The sequence below is a fragment of the Pantherophis guttatus genome, chromosome 8, assembly GCF_059756535.1.
Source record: "Pantherophis guttatus breed Tessera chromosome 8, ASM5975653v1, whole genome shotgun sequence".
Taxonomy (NCBI): Eukaryota; Metazoa; Chordata; class Lepidosauria; order Squamata; family Colubridae; genus Pantherophis; species Pantherophis guttatus.
Window position 1 is genome coordinate 82,373,666 of NC_142070.1, and position 15,596 is coordinate 82,389,261.

General features: G+C 42.2%; 1 pseudogene; it reads right to left on the reverse strand.

Annotated features, from left to right (window-relative positions):
• The window catches only part of LOC117676503 (cytosolic beta-glucosidase-like), a 196,659-nt pseudogene that overhangs the window by 18,066 nt on the left and 162,997 nt on the right, over nucleotides 1-15,596 (reverse strand).

Genomic DNA, 15,596 nt, shown 5'->3' on the forward strand with positions numbered 1-15,596 from the left:
GTAGAAGCCAATTTGGAGAGAAAGCAAGCGAGGAAGAGGAGGAGGTGTTAAGATTTTTTATTTGCTCTACATTCAAAATTATGTGAAGTGGGGGAAAAAAATCTTTTCAAAAGGTTTAATGTGTGAACACACTGGAACGTAGCTCAGTTTGTTTGGCCAAGGAAGTTAAGCAGGGTCATCTTTGGTTAGAACCTGGATGGGGGACCATGAAGGAATCCCAGAATTGGTGGCTAAATGAGGAATTTAACCTCTTGAAAGAAAGTTGTAGCAAAGTCCTTCTACATTATTTCCATGCATAAACATGACATAATCCAGGGCTGTGCAACCTTGGCAACTTTAAAACCTGTGAACTTCGACTCCCAGAATTCCCCAGCCAGCCAGCCAGCCGTGCATAAATAAAATACAAATATATTCCTCCTGACAGCAGTAATAATAATCACAAGGTAATGCTGGCTGGGGAATTCTGGGAGTTGAAGTCCATAAGTTTTTAAGTTGCCAAGGTTGACATAATCTCAAATTGAAAGCGACATTATCTTGGTAGTCAAATATATATATATATTTACCATTTATCAGAAACGCAGAAGAAAGACGGCTTCACGACCGGGAAGTTGTGAGATGACAGAGTAGGTTGCTCAAATAAATTCCCCTCCCCCCCCCAGTGCTCCTTTCGGGTGAGTGGCAAAGACAAAATTACCTCTTTTAGTTATTTCAATCTTTGCACTTGGCTGTTTTCCCCTGCTGTGCAAGGACCTCTGTTTAGCATTTACATAAGCAACGGGCATCAGCAATCCGTGCCCAAAAGTTCTTCGACTGAACTCAGAATAGAGCTGGGAGGGACCTTGGAGGTCTTCTAGTCCAACCCCCTTCTCAAGCAGGAGACCCTACAACATTTCAGAAAGGTGGCTGCCCAGTCTCTTCTTAAAAACCTCCCGTGATGGAAGAACCTACGACTTCTGGAGGCAAGCAGTTCCACTGGTGATTTCTCCTCGCTGTTAGTCCTTAATTTCAGGTTGCTTCTCTCCTTGGTTAGTTTCCAGCCATTGTTTCTTCTCTTGCCTTCTGGTGCTTTGGAGAATACGTTGACCCTTCCCTCTTCTTTGTGGCAGCCCCTCAAATACTGGAAGGCTGCTATCATGTCAACCCTAGTCCTTTTTTTTTTTTTTTTTAAATTTGATTTATATGCCACCCTTCTCCGGAGACTCAGGGCGGCTTACAGTGCGTTAAGCAATAGCCTTCATACTTTTTGTATATTTGTACAAAGTCAGCTTATTGCCCCCACAACTGGGTCCTCGATTTACCTACCTTAGAAAGGATGGAAGGCTGAGTCAACCTTGAGCCTGGCGAGATTCGAACCTGCGGTAATTGCAGGCAGCTGGTCTTAATAACAGGGTGCTTTAGTCCACTGTACTACCAAGTCCTTCTTTTCTCTAGATTGGCGAAACCCAAATCCTGCATCCATTCTTTATATGTTTTCCTCTCCAGCCCCCTAATCATCTTAATTGCTCTTCTCAGCACCACATTGTGCCACAATGATGTTTTTGATAAGCAGAGAACGAGGAGCACAAATGTTATCCTCATCCTTTGTGTAGCTTTCAAAAATATATATATATATTGTTACTATACTACTGCCAGATGGAGCATCTTTTTATTTTATTTATTTATTTAAAATGGTGATTTGGCTGCATATCTTACTTCAATATCATCCTGGGGGATTCATGCTAAGGACGTACCAAATTAAAATCATCACACAGAGCCACGTGGCCGTAACTTTCCCATGCCACATACACCTGTGCTGGGTTCAGCTCCCATTCTGGCTGTGAGAGGAAGAGAAGGGTCTGAATCAGGATGAAGGCCCCTTCCCTGAAGGTATGTTATGGACCATATCCGACCCCCATGGCAGCCCCTTCTTCTTTGTATTAGGTCCCTCCAGTATTGGAAGACACAAGGATTAGGTCCCTCCCTCCCCATCCTTCTCTTCAATAGGACAGACGCCTCTAGTTCCCTCAACCATTCATCATTTAGATCCTCTAGACTCATTCTCTGCACACGTCTTCTCCTCCTTTCCTTCCTTCCTTCTCTTTCTTTTTCTTTCTTTCTCTCTTTTTCTCTCTCTCTCTCTTTCTCTCTCTCTCTCTCCTTCCTTGCTTCTTTCTTTTTTCTTTCTTTATCTCTTTCTTTTTCTTTCTCTTTCTTTCTCTCTCTCTCTCATTTCTCTCCTTCCTTCCTTCCTTCCATTTCTTTCTTTTTTCTTTCTTTCTCTCTCTTTCTTTCTCTCTCTTTCTTTCTCTTTCTCATTTCTCTGTCCTTCCTCCCTTCCCTTTATTTCTCTTTCTTTCTTTCTTCTTTCTCTTTCTCTCTCTCTCTTTCTTTGTCTCTCTCTTTATTTCTCTCTTTCTCTCTCTTTCCCTCTCTCTCTCTCTCTCTCTTTCTTTCTTTTTTCTTTCTTTCATTCTTTCTCTTTCTTTCTTTCTCTCTTTTTCTCTCTCTCTCTCCTTGCTTGCTTGCTTCTCTTTCTTTCTTTCTCTTTCTTTCTCTCTTTCTCTTTCTTTCTCTCTTTCTTTCTCTCTCTCTCTCTCCTTCCTTTTCTTTCTTTCTTTCTTTCTCTCTTTCTCTTTCTCTCTTTCTCTCTCTCTCATTTCTCTCCTTCCTTCCTTCCCTTTCTTTCTTTTTTCTTTCTTTCTTTCTCTTTCTTTCTTTCTTTGTCTCTCTTTATTTCTCTCTCTCCTTTCCTCTTTTTCTTTCTTTCTTTCTTTTATTCTTTCTTTCTTTCTCTTTCTTTCTTTCTCTTTCTTTCTCGCTCTCTTTATTTTTCTTTCTCCTTCCTTCCTTCCTTCCTTCCTTCCTTCCTTCCTTCCTTCCTTCCTTCCTTCTCTCTCTCTCTCTCTCTCTCTCCCTCCCCCCCCTCCCCTCCAGCCTTTTGATGCTTCAGAGAGAAAGGTTTAAAACGGTGGGGTGTTTGCAGAAATATCAGCCCTGGGGGGGGGGGGGAAGGATATGCTAAAAAGGCCAGGAAGGCCACTTTTAGGAAGCGTCCATTTTATCTGCTTTTCTAGAACAGCTTCTGTCGGGAGGCTCTGCCTTCCTGGCTTTAACAAGAGTCCCATCTGTACAGTACAGAAGTCCTGGGGAGGAAGAAAACGTCTCTCTCCTCTCCTTTCCCCCAAACGGTTCCCTTATCTCCTGCCTCCCTGTCCTTCGCTGTCAGATAGCTCCTCGGCAGCCTACAGTTAAATCCTTCGTTTAATATACAGGAAATCAATTCCTTCCCTGAAAGTTGCCAGATTCTGCCACCCTTCAGAATGCTGCAGGTTCTGAGCTGCCCTGGGTTTAATCCTTGTTTACAAAGGAAAGGGTTAACCCCTTTTCAATCAACTCCCCTGAAGGAATTGGCTTTTAGCCTTCTGATCCGCAAGCAATTATGATTTTAATAATCATAGAGTAAACTAGAACAGACTAATGCCAAAACGGTATCTGTCTTTCACGATTCTCTGGGACGCTACAGAATATGCCAGGGAATAGAGAGAGAGAGACACCCTTTGTTATCTGGGCTTTCTTTCTTTCTTTTCTTTCCTTCTTTCTTTCTTTTCTTTCCTTCTTTCTTTCTTTCTTTCTTTCCTTCCTTCCTTCCTTCCTTTTCTTTTTCCTTCCTTCCTTCTTTCCCTCTTTCTTTATTTCCCTTTTTCTTTCTTTTCTGACAGTGAGAACAATCAACCCATGGAACAGAAGTTGCCTTCGGAAGTTGTGGGAGCTTCATCCCTGGAAGCTTTCAAGAAGAGACTGGACTGCCCTCTGTCAGAAATGGTGTAGGGTCTCCGGCTTGGGCGGGGGGTTGGACTAGATGACCTATAAGGTCCCCTCTAACTCTGTTAATCTGTTAAAGTTAAGTGCATTTGGTGTTCATACCAAAATAACTCTTTGAAGGACCTTCATATGCCCTGATTAAACTTCCTCCATGCAGACGGCCATCCAACGCTTCCAACATTGCATTGAACTGCTCTGAGTTTCATTTCTGCATAACCCGGGAGCGACTTTCCATAACTCAGTTCTCTTCCTTCAGGCTTTACACAGAATACAGAAATGTTGGACAAATCCCATCATATTGGCAAAGCGCCAATAATTTGCTGTAACGTGTGATAGTATATTGAGAAAGCTGGAAAGAGAATGAGCCTTAATTAAGACAGGGATAGAATCAAGATCAGGTGAAGTGTTAATACCACTTTATAAGGCCTCACTTGGAATACGGCATCCAGTTTTGGTCGTCACGATGTAAAAAAGATGTTGAGATTCTAGAAAGAGTGCAGAGAAGAGCAACAAAGATGATTAGGGGACTGGAGGCTAAAACATATGAAGAACGGTTGCAGGAACTGGGTATGTCTAGTTGAATGAAAAGAAGGACTAGGGGAGACATGATATCAGTCTTCCAATATCTCAGGGGTTGCTACAAAGAAGACGGAGTCAAGCTATTCTCCAAAGCACCTGAGGGCAGGACAAGAAGCAATGGATGGAAACTAATCTAGGAGAGAAGCAACCTAGAACTAAGGAGAAATTTCCTGACAGTGAGAACAATTCATCAGTGCAACAACTCGCCTCCAGAAGTTGTAAATGCTCCAACACTGGAAGTTTTCAAGAAGAGATTAGACAAACATTTGTCTGAAATGGTATAGGGCTTCCTGCCTAAGCAGAGGGTTGGACTAGAAGCCCTCCAAGGTCCCTTCCTATTCTATTCTATTCTATTCTATTCTATTCTATTCTATTCTATTCTATTCTATTCTATTCTATTCTATTTTGCCAGTTGACCTATAGAATAAAGTCAGCCATTTTTTAAAGCACAAACCAGAATTTTTTTAAAAAGAAAAACAAAAAAAAAATATTTTTGTTTCCTCTTGGATTGTTTGTCGCTTATAAATGGATCAAGTTCCCCTTGTTTGGATGTTTAGCTTGTATCCATTAACATTCCTCCAAAGGCTCTTTTATCAAGCAAAGCCAAAAAAAAACCCAACCCCAAAACACTTAGAGATTATTTTAAGCCCGTCAAAGAGTTACGGCCAATATTTTGTTTATGTAGACTGAGCATTTACTGAGTTAGCACTCCCCAAAGGAAAATCGGAAGAGTTATAGGGAGAAAAAACACACGCTTTTTAGGTAATTGCTGCTGGGTTGGTGGTATTTGGTGGTATTTTATACCATCTTAATAGTATCGCTTGAGAATTGGGGCTCAGCTGACATTTTTAAATGGTAGTCCCACATAACTTGTAAATGAGCAAATCCCCGCGGTATCCTGCCTCCAAGCTATGTTTCATTATGTGCACAACACACGGTCTGTCTATCAACAAGGCACTCGATATCTCTGTACAAATTTTCTAGCCCTTCATAAGTGCCTTTATCTTCAGTATCTGTTGTGGTCCGCCAGCAGCCTGTGGAGCTGGCAGAGGAGTCGGATGGCGATGAGGCTGAGGAAGGAAATGGGCCAGTCCTGGAGGCTGGGGAGGGCCCGGATGGGGACTCTGCATCAGAGGCAGAGATGGGGCCAGGGCCATCGGGGACTGATGTGCAGATTCCGGAGCCTCCAGAGGCTGACAGTAGAGAGGCAGAGGAACAGGAGGAGCCTGTTCCTAATGTCCACATGAGAAGAGCTACAAGAAGGCAGGAGCAGCTAAAGCAAAAAGGACGACTCGGGAGTAAGGCCAGGAGATGATTGGCCCCTCCCGTAAGGCTTAAAAGACCAGCAACGGCTCTTGGGCTCTTTGCTGGAAAACAACGTTGATAGATTTGTTACTTGTCTTGCTGCATTTATTTCTTGTCGGCGTCTTCTGCTTCTGAACTTTTGCCAAGAAAAGCCTTTGGCAGTTTGCCTAATTAGACCAAGGTTGGTGATTAGACTGAAGAATTTGTGTTATGAAGAGTTTGTTTTTATTTAGTTTGGACTACGCTGGGAATGAGTTAATTCTCAGCTGTTCTAATAAAATCTGTTTCTTTAGAACTGATTGTGTCTGATAATACCTACTTGGGCCCAGGTCACAACAGTCTCTGCTGTAGAAAATAGAAAAGTCAAACTACATTAGTTGCTCTTGGTTCACATATGAATGCTGCTAATTGAGACGGTGGTTAAGTGGGTTTTGCCTCGTCTTATGACCTTTCCTGCCAGAGTTGTTAAGCAAATTCACTGCAGTGTTAAGTGAGTGACATGGCTGTTAAGCGAATCTGGTTCCCTCCATTGACTTGGTTTGTCAGAAGGTCGCAAGAGGGGAACACCTGGCCCCAGGACATAAATAATGAGCCAGTTGCTAAGCACCTGAATTTTGATCACGCGATTAAGGAGACGTTGCAATGATTGTCAGTGTGAAAAACGGTGATGTCTCAGTGGCGTCGTAACTCTGAATGGTCACTAAATGAACTGTTGTAATCTAAGACTAACTGTATAGGGCAGAAGTCTGCAACCTTAAACACTCAAAGAGCCATTTGGACCCGTTTCCCACAGGAAAAAAAAAAACACTGGGAGCCACAGCCAGACTTCTGGGAGTTGAAGTCCTCCAGGCTTAAGGTTGCTAAGGTTGGAGACCCTTGCCTTAATGGATGCTGGGCCTCTTGCTATCGAACATCTGTGCACATCTGGCTTTTGAAAAGCAGGCTCCGAGAATGGCAACCTGAGTGTCCAGATTTTTGACACGGTTATCGGGATGGTTAAGAAACACAGCAGATCCGTTCCTTGAGGTGGTGGCCTCCTTTATCAAGGAGTGTCTTGTCTGTAAGAGTCAGAGGAGAGACGAGTCCTCCCTTCAAGGGTGTCGGTCTGAATTACTGTTCCGGCATTTCTGTGGAAAGATAAAGAACTGAAGGAAATGTGAGTGGAAAGCACCTTCCCTTAGACACTGCAGTGCTTCTTTCATCACATGGAAGGAAGGAAGGAAGGAAGGAAGGAAGGAAGGAAGGAAGGAAGGAAGGAAGGAAGGAAGGAAGGAAGGAAGGAAGGAAAAATATCTACAGACCCCTCACATCCTGGACATAAACTGTTTCAACTCCTACCCTCAAAACGACGATATAGAGCACTGCACAACAGAACAACTAGACACAAGAACAGGTTTTTCCCCTTCACTCTATTAATCAACTAATTCCCGCAACATTGTCTATGCCCTGGAATGTCACATGTAGTAGAGCTGTGTTACTATTACGCGTCTCATCTTTCCTATTTCCTATTCCTTTAGCATCTTATGACTATCACTTTATTGTTTGCATTTATGTTGATTGCTTTTATTTAGTATGACTATCACTGAGCGTTGTATGTTATGATTTATGATGATTGTATTATGATTATGATCATGATTTATCACTTGTAGCTTCTATGTACACTGAAATCTTATGCATTAGAGACAAATTCCTTGTGTGTCCAAACACACTTGGCCAATAAAGAATTCTGTTCTGTTCTGTTCTGTTCTGTTCTGTTCTGTTCTGTTCTGTCCTACCCTATCCTACCCTACCCTACTCTATTCCTACTCTCCTCTCCTCTCCTCTACATTCTTATATTCTTCTCTTCTCTTCTCTTCTCTTCTCTTCTCTTCTCTTCTCTTCTCTTCTCTTCTCTTCTCTTTTCTTCTCTTCTCTTCTCTTCTCTTCTCTTCTCTTCTCTTCTCTTCTCCTCTTGACAAGCAATAAGGTTTTTTAAGTAACAAATCAGTGGTGAAATGCTCCCGGTTCGGACTGGATGGCCCGATCCAGTACCGATGGCGGCGGGTGGTTCAGAGAACCAGTAGCAAAAATCCCTGTGCCCCCCCCTCATGCCCAGCTGAGCTGCGCGATCATCAGAGGCTGCTTTTTTTTTTTTTAACTTTTAAAAGCATTTTTTTCTGCAACCTCTTACGGTTGTAGAAAAAATGCTTTTAAAAGTAAAAAAAAAAAGTTGGCCATGCCCACCCAGTCACATTACCCCCCTCCCACCAAGCCACGCCCACAGAACCAGTAGTAACACATTTTAGATTTATATAACCATGTCAAAATACAGTGACTTGATAATCAATTGGTTCTATATTTAGTTGCTGCTTCTCTTTCTTTTTCCTTATCTGCTGTCTCATCACCAAGAAGCAACTGTGAATTCTTAAGGGAAGGTCTCCATGTCATCTATCAATAGGTGCAGATGTAGATTTGGCAAAGAAAGACCAAATTATTTTCCCACAGGGACAACTATCACATTATTTCTCAAATGACCATGCGCTTCCCAAAGCTGCTTCATTAGTTTAGCATAAATCATTCCCTTTAGCTACTTATCAACTCGTCCCATAGTTGTGCAGCCATTTTGCCCATTAATTTCCTTCATATCTGACTGCTTATGAATCTACAGAGACCATCTATTCTCTAGATGTTTAATGTTCCCACACTTCTCTGGGCATAATGTTTAGCATTCATATTGCACATCCAAGTCAAACCTCCTGCATTTATTACAACTTGCATAATTGTGACAGACCCTTTCATAAGTTCTCGCCTACTAGTCCTATTCTAATAATGCAGTTTGTTGGAAGAGATGGGTGAAGGAAGCAAAATACGAACGAGGGCTGTCAGTTCCAACTTTTGAGAGGGAAAAAAGTAGACAGTAAATTTTCTACACTCCTTGACTGGGTTTCTTAGATGGGGAAGGTAGAGGAGAAACCAGATATCTAAGTCATATTCAGTACAAAAACTTCTTAAAATGAAAACTCTTCTACTCCGAAGAAATTGAAGCATGCTAAGGAGATATGAATATTGTTCAAAGTCAGAGATACTCAAGGGTTGTTATTTTTTTCAGGGACACCTTCAAAAAAATTCAAATTTTCAGGGCTGAGAGCAAAACATGGATTCATGAAACCAGAAACTTTAAGTTGTGTGTATGTTTACACTTGGTCTCTCCATTCTAAATATTGCTAATGTGTAAAATTACATATTTTCCATGATACGATCAAAAAAATAAGCCCCATTGGGTTCCATCAAATTTAGTTGATTAGGTAGACATCTAAACAAAATGGCTGCCATGAGGAGCTCACCCATGAACCAAATGGCTGCCACAGAGCACGTCACCAATGTCAAAACAACAGGAATAGTTGTGAAGTGTTTCTTTGCCATCTTTCTAATCCCTTCCCCTTCAGGATAAGACACCCCTATGACACCCCCAGTTTCCTTTACATTTTTTTCCCTTCAGCAAAGTTGGCTATTCAAAAACAAAATTGTGAAAACTTTTTTTAAAAAAAAATCCTAATCCCATCCAGGAGGCCTGCGTGGCATCCCAAGGCATCTGTATAATGTCAGAAGGTGGTGATTTGCAGGAAAATAGTTTCACTTTTAATTTTATTTAAAATTAGTCATCTTTTTTTTAAAAGAAAGTCTAAAGACTAAAAGAAATTTAGGACAGATGGGAGGTCTGGAGCTAAGAGATATGTCCATAAACTCATTGCTGTTCACAAGTGGCACATTTGAGATGCCAAAACTCCTACATGTATGTTGTTTTATCTGGATCCAGAGAAAGTACTTTGGTTCCAATTCTATCTTCCATTTCATGATCAAAGAAAGAAAACTGAAATTAACAAGAAGAAGTGTCACTAGATTTTCCCTTCCTTATGCTGTCCTAATTTGGAATCTTCGTGTCAACTATAAATACATGGTAGGATAATTTATGGGAAATTTCCCACACATGCAAATACTATATTTAAATAGGAAAGAACTAAACTCATTTATCTAGGCGGGTACACCTTTTCAGTTAGTAGGGCAATCATTTACACTAATTGCTCATTGCAACTGCAATTAAAACCAAAGCTTGGAATTCTCCAAAGTGTTCAGAATCTGGGAATTTGAAGTAGTCAACTAATGTATTGTGGGAGAAAAATATGTATGTTTGTTCCTGGTCAGATGTAGCCTTAAAAACAAAACAAAACAATCAACATCGTGCAAACACAGCCTGAGTCCTTTTTAACCTGTCAGCATTTTCCTTACATCTGTGCATAAACATTATTACTGGCAGCTCAGTATGTTAACTGTAGACATGATCAGAGACCCCAAAACATATTCTGTAGCTTCCAATAGAATGAGGTTTCCGCGTGTATACATTAAAACAAGAAAATGTCTGTATTCACTTTTAGGAAGTAGGAAGATGATAGCTGGTGTGTGTTTGCAGAAAATCAGCTAGTAATTTTCTTTGTCATCTATTTGCATGCAAAATCTATATTTTTTTAAAAGGAGAGTAGAGTAGAGTAGAGTAGAGTAGAGTAGAGTAGAGTAGAGTAGAGTAGAGTAAAGTAATAAAGAATGGAATGGAATGGAATGGAATGGAATAGAATAGAATAGAATAGAATAGAATAGAATAGAATAGAATAGAATAGAATAGAATAGAATAGAATTAGAATTAGAATTAGAATTAGAATTAGAATTAGGATATAGAATAGAATAGAATAGAATAGAATAGAATAGAATAGAATAGAATAGAATAGAATAGAATAGAATAGAATAGAATAGAATATGGAATGGAACGGAACGGAACGGAACGGAGCGGAGCGGAACGGAACGGAACAGAACAGAACAGAACAGAACAGAACAGAATAGAATCCAAGAAGCTTCTTCAGCTCTGATTGGATGGTGGGGAAGCTGAAGAAACTTCTTGGATGAGAAGCGAAACGTCTTCAAAGAAAAACCAGGAAATCCAGTTGCCTCCTAAAAAAAGCACCTTTGGGACAACAATGACCTGGATGATGGAGAATCTCTGCAGACTCTTCAGGTTTGCTCGATTTCGCTCCGTTCCCCAGCAACATTGCTCTAGGGCTCTCTTAATTACAGGTAGTCCTCAACTTATGACCACAACTGAGCCCCGAATTTCTGTTGTTAAGTGAAACGTCTGTTAAATGAGGTTTGCCCCGTTTTATGACCTCTCTTGACACTGTTGTTATCTGAGTCACTGCAGTTGATTAATGATTAACCTGGTTGTTAAGTGAATCTGGTTTCCTCATTGACTTTGCTCGTCAGAAGGCCGCGACAGCGACCGTCATAAATACGAACCAGTTGCCAAGCATATCCGGATTTTGATGGCGTGACTGTGGGGCTGCGGCAAAAGGTCGCAACTGTGGAAAAAAGCTCCCGAGTCACATTTTTCAGTGCCGTTGCAACTTTGAACAGTCGCTAAAACCAACTGTTGTAAGTCCAGGACTTCCTGTATAAATTGTGTCTCTAATTTACACATATGCATGCCCTTTCCGTGTCAGAACCAGGCCTTGAATTATTTCATTCTACCCTTGCTAAGGTGACTTGGCATCTCATGTCATTATGAACTCACGAGCTACCTGTGTTTGGGATTAAACTGGGGGTTTAAAACGTGAATTGCGGGTTGAAGAGATGTTTTGAGGGTGAGGTTCTTCTCTACACACTCCCTCACACAAACGCACGCACACACACACACACCTCCTGTCAGTATCCAGGCCTACCTAATGAGGTGACAGAAAGAATTAAAAATGACAGATTGTTTTGGCTGCCACGGGAGCCATCCGAGATCTATTTCCTTGTAATACAGCTCAATAAACTCAGTGGGCAGCCCTCGGTAGATGATTCATTTCAGCAACAACAGGACTTGTGGTGTTTTTAACAAGAGCTGGGCAGCAGGGAACTCTTGTCAGAAGACAATGGGGACCTCTTTCTGCCTGTATCCCACAGCTTCAAAAATGCACGAGGTTGGCCAGATTAGAACTTTTATCGTCACTTTGAATGTACACGAATCGGCATAATTAGAATTAGAATAACGGAGTTGGAAGGGACCTTGGAGGTCTTCTAGTCCAACCCCCTGCTTAGGCAGGAAACCCTACACCACTTCAGACAAATGGCTGTCCAAACTCTTCTTGAAAACTTCCAGTGTTGGAGCATTCACAACTTCTGTAGGCAATTCATTCCATGATGAATTGTTCTCACTGTCAGGAAATTTCTCCTTAGTTCTAAGTTGCTTCTCTCCTTGATTAGTTTCCACCCGTCACTTCTTGTCCTGCCTTCAGGGGCTTTGGAGAATAGCCTGACTCCCTCTTCTCTGTGGCAACTTCTGAGATATTGGAAGACTGCTATCATGTCACCCCTAGTCCTTCTTTTCATCAAACTAGATCGGGGTCAGCAACCTTAAACACTCAAAGAGCCACAAAGGTCCTAACAGGAAGCCCCCCTGTTCAATTCCGGAGCCCCCACCCTAGAGTCTCCTCCAAGCGCGGTATCCTTTTTCCTCTATATGTCCTAACTGAAAGCCCTATCAATTGTGGAGCCGACCAGCGACAAGGAGCCACAGCAGAGGGATGAAAGAGCTACATGCGGCCCCAGAGCCGCAGGTTGCTGACCCCTGCTGTAGACATATCCAGTTCCTGCAACTGTTGTTCATATGTTTTAGCTTCCAGTCCCCTAATCATCTTTGTTGCTCTTCTCTGCACATACATTAAAATGAAATTGTATTTATAGACTGCAGAACAATACAATTTTGTATTGATTATGTACTCGATCAGGAACTGCCAAGTCTGGCTACCATACCTACAGGTGCCCAGCCAATCCCCATGGAGAAAAGTGAGTATTGGGGAAACATGCCACTCAAAAACCATCCCCAAAGAAGGTGGGAAGATTAGAATCAAGTTTTCAATCCGTGGTAATAAACCTCTTAACGTCTATGCGCCATTCATCCACCGAGTGTCTGTGGGACAATAAAACATATCGAAACGGATCCTTCAAGACAGAATGGTTAAGGACAGGTGTTAGACTGATAGCCGCCGTAATTAAGAAAAAAGATCTGTCATTTCACAGTCAGCCTGGAATAAATTCCCCATCTTATACAGATTTTTTTCCCCCAAAGTGCCTTTATCTCTGGCGCCAGCAAAGATGATCGTGAAATTCCTGAGGCAATTATTTAGCTCTCTCAAGGGACAAACTGAAGTGAGGATGATTTTGGAGGGGTGAAAAAATGGTGATAGAAGATTTCAGATACTAAGTATGTTGGGGGTTTTTTTTAACTACTGTTGGGAGCAGTGGTGGGATTCAAATAATTTAACAACCATTTCTCTGCCCTAATGACCAGCTGGGTGGGTGTGGCCATGGTGGGCATGGCCAGGGGGGGTGATAGGCAGCACTCGGCCTCCTGCAACCTCCTGGGAGCCAAAACAAATGGTGGACTTGTTACAATGCAATGTTGCAGGCTGACTCTGCCCACTGCCAGGAGTTCGATCCTGACCAGCTCAAGGTTGACTCAGCTTTCCATCCTTCCGAGGTGGGTAAAATGAGGACCCAGATTGTAGGGGGCAAGAGGCTGACTCTGTAAACTGCTTAGAGAGGGCTGTAAAGCACTGTGAAGCGGTATATAAGTCTAAGTGCTATTGCTTTTGAAGGAAAGAAAAAGGAAGGAAGGAAAGACAGAAAGAAGGAAAATATGGAGGGAGGCAGGAAAGGAGGAAGGAAGGAAGGAAGGAAGGAAGGAAGGAAGGAAGGAAGGAAGGAAGGAAGGAAGGAAGGCATAGTGGTGGACTTGTTACAACGCAATGTTGCAGGTTATCTTTGCCCACTGCCAAGAGTTCGATCCTGACCAGCTCAAGGTCAATTTAACCTTCCATCCTTCCAAGGTCGATAAAATGAGGACCCAGATTGTTGGGGGCGGGGGGCCATGAGGCTGACTCTGTAAAACTGCTCAGAGAGGCTGCAAAAGCATTGTGAAGCGGTATATAAGTCTCCGTGCGATTGCTATAGGTAGAACTTCTCAGATAAGAGTTAATGTACAATATTTAGTTCTTTAATATAAACGACTCCAGAAGAAATGCTGTGCTGCTTTGGGGAAATCAGGAACTTCTTCAATTGGATTGCTTCTGTCACTGCGTGGACACAATCTCGTTTGATGTCCTCCCACCATTCAACTCGCAGAGAGTCTTTTATCTAAATCCAAAGCGGTGGCGTCTTCACCGGGGCAATTCAATAATGGCTCCACAGGAGCTGTCATCCTCAGTTTGCTATTCATCTTGTAAAACCTTTTGAGTTTTCAAAGTGCCAACTAAGGTCGGGATTTCAGTCACTTAAGGCTCTTTTGTATTTTCAAAACAGGCCCCAAATTGGAGGTGAACCGATTCAGCATTGAAACACTCCAAGCTCACTGCATTATGGAGGGATCAGATGCTGTATGATAAAAATGTCAGCAGGCAATTTGGACCACCTGGTCCATCTTCAGGGTCAAAAGCTTCTCTTTGGGGGCATGAATTAGACTTTGGTCTAGCTTACGATTTGCAGGCCCAAGTAGGGAGTAATCGACGCAAACAGTTCCAAAACAAACAGACTTTATTAGAACAGCCGAGAATTAAACTCATTCTCCAAACTAAATCAAAACAAATTCTTCATAACACAAATTCTTCAGTCTAATCACCAACCTTGGTATAATTAGGCAAACTGCCAAAGGCTTCTCTTGGCAAAAGTTCAGACGCAGAAGACGCCGACAAGAAATGAATACAGTGAAACAAGAAGCAATTCTCTCAACATTGTTTTCCGGCAAAGAGCCCAAGAGCCGTTGCTGGTCTTTTAAGCCTTATGGGAAGGGGCCAATCATTTCTTGGCCTTACTCCTGAGTCGTCCTCTCTGCTTTAGGTGCTCTTGCCTTCTGGCAGCTCTTCTCATGCGTGCACTAGGAACAGGCTCCTCCTGTTCCTCTGCCTCTCTGCTGTCAATAGACCGAAGAAGCCCATTTTTGTCCCAACCCTTGAGAACATTTATTAACATAAAGGGTGGTCCTGGAAGGGGAGTCCCTGTTCCTGTTAAATCCCTAATTCAAGTCGAATTAGCTTGCTCTTTCAAGCACTTCCTTTTTCCCCTTTAAGATCCTGAGATGATGGCTCAACTAATCCATCAGAATCAGCTCCTACATTCTCTGCAGTCCCACCTCCTCCTTTCTCTGGAATGTACAAGACAACAATATTCCTGCCAGTCTCTGCCCCCTTTTCTCCTTTCAATGAAGACTCCATCGTAAGGGACACAGTAAGCTTGTCATTTGACTATTCCTCCTCTCCCTTGCTCAGTATAAATTGCTTAAGTCCAAGAACGTGAACAGAATGCCCAACTGTGTACAACAGAAGCCCCAGGCACTGCAATATGCATGCTTTGCTTATTTGTCAAATTTAGAAGGTCACCCAACTTCCTAAAGACTCTGGGCAATCAATCAATCAGAATAGAGTTGGAAGGGACCTTGGAGGTCTTCTAGTCCAACCCCTTGCTCAAGGAGGAGACCCTTCACCATTTCAGACAGGTGGCTGTCCAATCTCTTCTTTAAAAAACAAAAACCTCCAGTGATGAAGCACCCACAACTTCTGGAGGCAAGCAGTTCCACTGGTTAATTGTCCTCCCTGTTGGGAAGTTTCTCCTTAATCCAAGGTGGTTCTCAGCACACACATTAAAAACAGAACTCTAAAACAAGGGGAAATGGACATTCCAAAGAGAAACATTCAAACTAACACATACATATACCTTCAGATATCCAGCTCCTATGCCATCAAATAGATTTTAGGAGGCAACTGGCACCTTGAATTGCACCTAGAAGCCTAATGCAAAAGTGAAATTTTGGCGATTTCAGCTCATCGCCACCTATTGTAACCCCATAACTA